We start from the raw sequence: 6,000 nt of genomic DNA, 5'->3' as shown, positions 1-6,000 counted from the left end.
GCAAGCAATTCCCCAGCATTTCTGTAACTGTGGTTAGCGGAATACCTGCTGGATTGCAAAAGTCTGTCTTAAAGCCGGTGGCTGTTTGTTTCTGTCGCGACCCAGGCATGCATCCAGCGCAGGCTTATGCACAAAATGGACCAACGTCTATCAGGGGCCATTGAGTTCTGCGTCAACAAAAGGCAGGATCACTTTCAGAACTGACACCGAACTTGTGTGAGCACTGAATCAGCACTGTCTTTTAAAGAAAAACAAAAGCTAATCCCTTGCTCTGCAAATGCCAAGGTATTTTAACGGACATTTCAATTATTTTATGAAAAAAAGCATCTACAACACGAAGGTAAGATATATTCTTCTGTTTCACTGGGCGGGGAGTCGAGACAACACATTCCCCAATAATGTAAAAAGAGAATAGATTATTAAGTATCGTCTGTGATTCCTTTGCAAAGCGGTTGCCATATTTCCTTAAAGTGTAAAGTGCCCTTTTGTTATATTTTACTGGTCTTAGATGGCCCAAATTACAATTTCGAAACATTGACTTAGGAGAGCATGTTAATTGCTGAAAAGTTAAAGTGATTTCTGATGTGATGGTTATGTTTTATAACCTGTCGGTGGTAGTATTTGTGGACTTTTAGTCTGTGTGAGCTGTGGGGTTGGTTTGAATGGGATAAGGTCACTTCAGACATTATTGCACAGTGGATGGATTGTGCAGGAAGGCTGTTGCATCTATTTCCCCCAATTGTTTCATTCATTTGCACACTCATTTGTCATGTGAACAGACAACATTCCTTCGGCCACTTTTGTGTAAGTTTGCAGGCTTCACGGCGACCTTATCGAGAAGCCGCCTGAAGGCAGACTCACCAAGTAGTTAAAGAGCCAAAACAAAAACAGAATTACCTGGAAAAACTCAGCAGGTCTGGCAGCATCGGCGGAGAAGAAAAGAGTTGACGTTTCGAGTCCTCATGTGTAACGATGACCGTGTTCAGAAAGCGCGGCTCTGACCGCCTCTCAGCTGCAAGAAGCGAGACATTGACCCGGGGAGAGGGGAGGGGGACAGAATCTGACCCCCGGGGGTGTCGTCAATCTGACACGGTAGAGGGGGAGGGGGTAGTCAATCTGACCCGGGAGAGGGAGGGGTGGTGGGGGGGTCAGTCTGACCGGGGGGGGGGGGGGGGGGGGGTCGGGGTGTAGTCAATCTGACCCTGGAGAGGGGGTCGTCAATTTGACCTTGGTGGGGGGGGGGGGAAGTCAATCTGACCCGGGGTGGGGGGGAGTCAATCTGATCCTGGAGAGGCGGGGGGGTGGTGCGGAGAAAGGGAGGGGGTGCGGGTTTTTTCAATCTGACCCGGGAGAGGCTTGCGCTCCCGCTGATACCTCTAACCTGGGAGGCTGCTGCTCATTTCTTAAACGGAGCCTTTCATCACAAAGGGGCAACAACAGGAAAACAGGGCGGTTGCGCCACATGGTTGCAAACGGGATTCGGTCTTTTCTCCCAGACCATTTACCGGGTTAAAATGCAGCCTGACAGACAGATTTCACATGAAGGCTTTTGGACCGATTCTGCAGGAGCCACCCCGGCACTGAGAGGCGCCAGGGGGAGCAAGTTCACTCCAAACTGGAGGGAACATTGACCTTAATGGGTGTCGGTAAAGGAATTGTCCACATCTCCCAGAGCGCTAAAATTTTACTGTCAGCCCTTTCTCATTGATTGGGTGATTTTCCCAGCACTGAGGCTGCAACACCATTACTGCATTATTTTGTTGAAATATTTTAACAGGTTGGAACAGATATTCAGGAACTACAATCGGTGCTGTAGTGAGAGATTTAAGCATACAGTAAAGTCGAAAGTTGTTTCCAGTGATAATCAACGCAAGTACCTTTGATTGGGCTTTTGACAGTATCATGTACAATGGTGTAGGTTGGGTGATACTGTAAATAAGTGGAAAACCGGTGTCTTTCTGCCTAATAACACGTTCATCTTACTGAGTGCTGCCCACCAGGCGCAATCTGTGGCAGCTCATTGTCTCTTACACTGCCGATCCATTATCGTTTCGTCCAAAAATGTGAAAAGACCGGAGCTATTTGGAAAAGCCTCTTGAAATGTCAAAATTTCTTTTGCGGAGAGGTTTAATTCTTTGTGGGAATCTATGTTTTTTTCTTTGGGATGTGGGCGTCCTTGGCTAGGCCAGCATTTTTTACCCATCTCTAATTGCCCTTGAGAAGGTGGTGTAGTGGTAATGGCATGACTAGTAATATAGTGGCTGAGGCTAATATTCTGGGAACTTAGGTTTGAATCCCATCATGGCAGCTGGTGGAATTGTTTTAGTGATGGTAGTATGGTGGTGAGCATAGCTGCCTTCTAAGCAGTTGACCTGGGTTCACTTCCTGGCCATCACAATTAATTGGTTTTGGGAAAGAGTGTCCTGCAGTCAGCATTGCTATGAAGCAGCTTGGGAAGAGTGTCCTGCAGTCAGCATCGCGGTGAAGCAGTCTGGGAAGGGTGTCCTACAGTCAGCATCGTGGTGAAGCAGTCTGGGAAGAGTGTCCTATAGTCAGTTCTTGTTGAAAATAAGAGTGACATCACAAAACAGTGCAAGAGAGTGGCGGAGAGATCAGATGCAGTGCAAGTGCGGGGAGGCTTCAACAACTGATGTCAGCACAAAGTGAGAGCTGATTGGTGAGTAGTGGGTAAGTTTTTTCTCCAGTTTAAAATAGATTAAGCTAAGGAAAGGTAAAGGTTCTAGTTTTTATTTAAAGTACATAAATAATTTAACATTTTTTTAACTGTATTTAACTTAAAGTAAGAAATTTTTCAACTAGAGGGATGGCAGGGCAGCTCAGTCCCATGTTATGCACCACCTGCAACATGTGGGAAGTCCTAGACGCACCTTGCACTCTGACCGACCACGTATGCAGGAAGTGCCACCAGCTGCAGCTACTTGAGCTCCAAGTTTTAGAGCTTGAGCAGCAGCTGGAGGCACTGAGGTACAGCCGCGAGGCTGAGAGTTTCGTGGGTAGCACGTTTTTAGATGTGGTCACCCCACAGCTTATGGAAGTGCTGACAGAGAGGGAATGGGTGACCATCAGTCAGAAGAAAGGTGTCAGGCAGGTAATCAGGAAATCCTCGGGGTGCATCTCGCTCGAGAACCATTTTTCTGTGTTGGAAAATGGTGAGAGTAATGGTTCCTCTGGGGAGTGCAGCCACGCTCATGGCACTGTGAGTGGCTCAGCTGCACAAGGGGGGAGGCAAAAGAGAGAAAGAGCAATAATGGTAGGAGACTCAATAGTAAGGGGAACAGACAGGCATTTATGTGGCCGAAGATGTGACTCCAGGATAGTATGTTGCCTCCCTGGTGCCACTGAATGACTGCAGGGCATTCTAAAGGGGGAGGGCAAATAGACAGAGATCATGGTACATATTGGTACCAATGACATAGATAGAAAAATAGATGAGGTTCTGCAAGCAGAATTTAGGGAGCTAAGAAACAGATTAAAAAACAAAATCTCAAAGGTAGTAATCTCTGGATTACTTCCAATGCCATGCACTAGTGTGTATAGAAATAAGAGGTTAGTCCTGATGAATGCGTGGCTGGAGAGATGGTGCAGGAGGGAGGGCTTTAGATTTCTGGGACATTGGGACCATTTCTGGGGGCAGTAGGACCTGTACAAGGTGGACGGGTTGCACCTGAACCGGAATGGGACCAATATCCTTGTGGGGAGGTTTGCTAGTGCTGTTGGCGAGAGTTTAAACTAACTTGGCAGGGGGATGGGATCCTGAGAGAAGGTTCAGCAGGGGGAGATGCACAGCCAAAATTAGGAGAGAGAGCAAGTGAGTCTGGAAGGCATAGAAGTTATAGGCCAGTTAAGGCACAAGGGAGTTTGGCAAGGTTGGATGGTATTTATTTTAATGCAAGGAGTCTGACCAATAAGGCAGATGAGTTGAGAGCACAAATTAACACATGGACATATGATCTCATTGCTGTCATAGACACATAGTTGAGAGAGGGGCAGGATTGACAGCTCAACATTCCAGGATATAGGGTCTTCAGGTGAGACAGGGAAGGAGGTAAAAGAGGAGGGGATATCGCAATATTGATCAAGGAATCAATTACAGCAGTAAGGAGGGATGACATCTTAGAAAGCTCCTCAAATGAAGCCATATGGGTAGAACTGAAAAACAAAAAAGGAGCAATCACATTGCTGGGAATGTACTATAGGCCCCCAAACAGTCAGAGAGAAATAGAAGAGCAAATATGTAAGCAAATTTCAGAGAAGCGTAAAAGTAATAGGGTAGTAATAGTGGGGGATTTCAACTTCCCCAACATTAACTGGGTTAGTCAGAGTGTGATAGGTTTAGAGGGAGCGGAATTCTTAAAATGCACCCAGGAAAGCTTTTTAAGCCAGTACGTAGAAGGTCCTCCAAGAGAGGGGGCGGTCCTGGACTTAATTTTAGGGAATGAAGCCGGGCAAGTGGTAGAGGTATCAGTTGGGGAGCATTTTGCAGATAGTGATCATAATTCCAATAGATTCAAGGTTGTTATGGAAAAGGACAAGGATGGGCCAGAAATCAGAGTTCTAAATTGGGAGAAGGCTAATTTTAATAAGATCAGATATGATTTTGCCAGAGTGGACTGGGAGCAGCTACGTTTAGGTAAATCTGTGTCAGAGCTGTGGGACTCATTCAAGAAGGAAATAGGGAGAGTACAGGGCCAACATGTTCCAGTAAAGATAAAGGGTGGACCAGCAAATCCAGGGAACCCTGGATGTCGAGGGATATACAGGATTGAATAAAGAGAAAAAGGGAGGCTTATAGCAGATACCGAGGGCTCAAAACAGCAGAAGTCCTGGAGGAGTATAGAATGTGTAGAGGGAACCTTGAAAGGAAATTAGGAGAGCAAAAACAGGGCATGAAAAAACATTGGCAGGTAAAATAAAGGAAAATCCAAAGCTATTTTACAATTAAGTGTAAGAGGATAACTAGGGAAAGAGTAGGGCCCATTAAGGACCATAGTGGTAATTTGTGTGTGGAGCTGGAAGACATAGGTAGGGTTCTAAATGAATACTTTGTGTCGGTGTTCACATGTGAGAGGGACGACATGGGTATGGATATCATGCAGAAGGACTGTGATATAATTAAAGAAATTAGCATAGAAAGGGAGGAGGTTCTAAGTGGTCTGGCCGGCTTAAAATTATACAACTCTCTAGGCCCGGATGAAATGTAACCCAGGCTGTTGAATGAGGCAAGGGAGGAGATAGCAGGTGCGCTGGCAATAATTTTCAATACCTCTTTGGCCACAGAAAAGGTGCCAGAGGACTGGAGGACAGCCAATGTGGTACTATTATTCAAGAAGGGAAGAAGGGATAAACCAAGGAACTACAGGCCTGTCAGTCTAATGTCAGTGGAAGCAATTCTGAGAGACAGAATTAATCTATACTTGGAGAGGCAGGGATTAATCAAGGGCAGTCAGCATGGTCTTGTTAAGGGAAGGCCACGTCTGACCAATTTGCTTGAATTTTTCGAAGGGGTGACCAGGTGTGTAGATGAGGGCAATGCATTTGACTTCAACAAGGCTTTTGATAAGGTCCTGCATGGGATACTGATAACGAAGGTAAGAGCCCATGGGATCCAAGGCAATTTGGCGAATTGGCTGAGTGGCAGGAAGCAGAGGGTGATGGTCGAGGGGTGTTTTTGTGACTGGATGCCTGTGTCCAGTGGGGTTCCACATGAATCGCTGTTGGGTCCCTTGCTGTTTATGGTATATATAAATGGTTTAGACTTGAATGTAGGAGGGTTGATCAGAAAGTTTGTGGATGACAAGAAAATTGGTGGGGTGGTAAATAGTGAGGAGGATAGCCTTAGATTACAGGAGGATATAGACGGGTTGGTCAGATGGGCTGATCAGTGGCAAATGGAATTTAATCCGGATAAGCGGGAGGTGATGCACTTGGGCAGGACAAACAAGGCACGGGAATACACGATGAATGGTAGGATCCTGGGAA

At 46.1% G+C, this 6,000-nt stretch overlaps 1 protein-coding gene across 1 annotated transcript in view; it reads left to right on the top strand.

Annotated features, from left to right (window-relative positions):
* Positions 1-284: 284 nt before the first annotated feature.
* frmpd4 (FERM and PDZ domain containing 4) overlaps positions 285-6,000 on the top strand; it is a 441,501-nt gene continuing 435,785 nt past the window's right edge. Inside the window, exon 1 of the mRNA XM_041210628.1 lies at positions 285-340. The gene's annotated coding sequence lies outside the window, so the exon portion shown is untranslated. The remainder of the gene's footprint in view (positions 341-6,000) is intronic.

This window comes from Carcharodon carcharias, chromosome 18 (genome assembly GCF_017639515.1).
Source record: "Carcharodon carcharias isolate sCarCar2 chromosome 18, sCarCar2.pri, whole genome shotgun sequence".
Taxonomy (NCBI): Eukaryota; Metazoa; Chordata; class Chondrichthyes; order Lamniformes; family Lamnidae; genus Carcharodon; species Carcharodon carcharias.
Note: the sequence above shows the minus strand (reverse complement) of the source record. Positions and strands in the feature narration are given on the sequence as shown.